A 2,322-nucleotide genomic window follows, 5' to 3' on the forward strand; every position below is an offset into this window, starting at 1 on the left:
TATATACATATATGTTATTCATATCTTCGTTGTGTATAGGACGCAAGCAGATTTTGACACCAGATTTTGGGGTAAAAAAAGTGCGTCTTATACATCGAACAACACGGTACTTAACTTACGAACAATATGAAATTTATTTAAGTAATAAATAAATCTAGTATCCCACAAATAGCTGTCGTCTCAAAACTTCATATCAATTGACCCGTGCAAGTCACGTTGTTTATATAGACTTTTTTAGGTCTTACCGCCCTCTTTTTCCGGTGGGTCAGCAGCAGGTTTATGGACTTACAACCCTAAAATCCGGGGTTCGATTTTCCGCGGCCGACAAAATGCGGATTTAGCTTTGTGTAGATTTGTACTAAAACAGATATATTGATAGTCCTCTGTTGATAAATACCACCATTAACAAATTTACGTAATTGGAAGAACAACGTGTGTGCGTGCGTGGGAAGCTTTTGAAACTTTATTAAATTATGCAAAAATGGAATTAAGAGCAGGGAAGTAGGGACGACGTCACCATATGCGTAAAGGGAAGGGTGGGTGTAGATAGTGCTATGCATTGGTTGTATTATACATTGCAAAGGGAAGGCATTTGGGGAATAGATCTGTCATCCCACAGAACCCCATCTCAGCTAGCAGTGTTTTTGTGTTGAGGTTTTGTATGTACATTTCTTCATTTCTTTATAGACGTTTAGAGTACTGGTACTGCCCCCTGTTGAGTTTTAATACTTGCTCCCAATATCCAAGTTTGCGAAGTGTCGCTATATCTTTTGTGTCTTCCTAAATAGGGTTTTCACTTTTGATCACACCATTCGGCTCAAAGTGTCTTTTGCACTAGAGGTATTTGGTGGGTATCATGTGTCGTGAAATATGTTTTCACACCCCCTTTGGTTTAGCCTCAAATCAGGTTCGTTTAGAATTCGATGTGCTTAACCTCTTACGCGAGTAGTCTACGCAGTCCAATTAACTGTTTTAACTACATTAAATACACATCAATGACTTTACGTTTTATAAACTTTGGGTATGCAAATACAAAATGCCACAAAAAAATGCTTCGTGCTCGAAGCACGATTATTCTCCCTAGTAAATAATTACATATTTATCCCCTCTAGTGATAAGTATACACCTCGATGATACTAATACTAACAAATAAGTAATTATATTTCGGCGTCAAGTATACAGCCAGTGGCACAGCGGTTTGTCTGCGAACTTACAACCCTAGAAACCGGATTTCGATACTCCTGGTGGGCAGATCACAGATAGCCCATTGTGTAGCTTTGTGCTTAACTTCAAATAAGCAAACAGTATACAGCCGACAAAAGAAGAAATGGGTAAAACGATTTTTTTTTTTTTACAAGTCGTTTCTGTTAAAATACAAATAAACGCAGTTGCGTATACAATAAAATTTTCTTAATAATAATGAAATAATTCTGTGAAAAGACTGCTGTTTGTTTGAATTTATAGGGATACGTGCACTCGAATGTAAGAGTAGATTTCGTAACGTTTTGTTTGGGCCAACTGAAATATTTACAATGAAATGCTGGGGAAAACCAGGACGAGTCTGTGTTTCTAAACATCGTAAAAGAACGATGACAGTTTTTGGTGTTACCTGGAACGTTGCTATTATGAATAAACACAGGGCACACGAGGGTCAAATCAAAGTCTTCGATAAAGATTTTTACTCCATATTAAAGACTATACTAACAAATTACGGGCCCTGTATTCTTGTTCAGGTGTTATAAAGATATATTTATATGTCCAAGTGATCATACATTTCCTGAAATCGGATAAAGCGTAATTTACGGTCCATTTAAAAATATTTTTATATAAGTATGGTTTTTGGATTCAATTCAGAGGTCTTGCAATGCACAAACACGTGCAAGCGAAACGTAGCACTTGACCACACATTTATCGTGTAACAATATCCAAAATTTGGATATAATGTATTAAGTCTGAATATCGTTAAACTATGCGTTATTCCAACATTGTCGAGCATGTGATTATTCGAAGAATCTTAACCACTTAGCAGTTTTACAAAACATTACTTATTAATTAAATAAATAATTTACAGCCATTACTACTTCACATGAAACACCATTCCATAAGTTATGGAGGAAATTTCGTGTCATTTTTAAAAATTATATTTCTATTGTTAAATGTATGAATTGAACGAAGTCCAAAATGCTAAAGGTTTAACATTCTCAGGTGGAATTTTCCTAGGTTCTTCGAGTTTCTGATGAGGAGGGGTGTTTTTCACATGAATGACATAGAACTACCTGATCACCGGAACGAGTTTTCAATTACTGAAAAAAACTTCGGGAT

Source organism: Limulus polyphemus, unplaced genomic scaffold, assembly GCF_000517525.1.
Source record: "Limulus polyphemus unplaced genomic scaffold, Limulus_polyphemus-2.1.2 Scaffold3164, whole genome shotgun sequence".
Classification (NCBI taxonomy): Eukaryota; Metazoa; Arthropoda; class Merostomata; order Xiphosura; family Limulidae; genus Limulus; species Limulus polyphemus.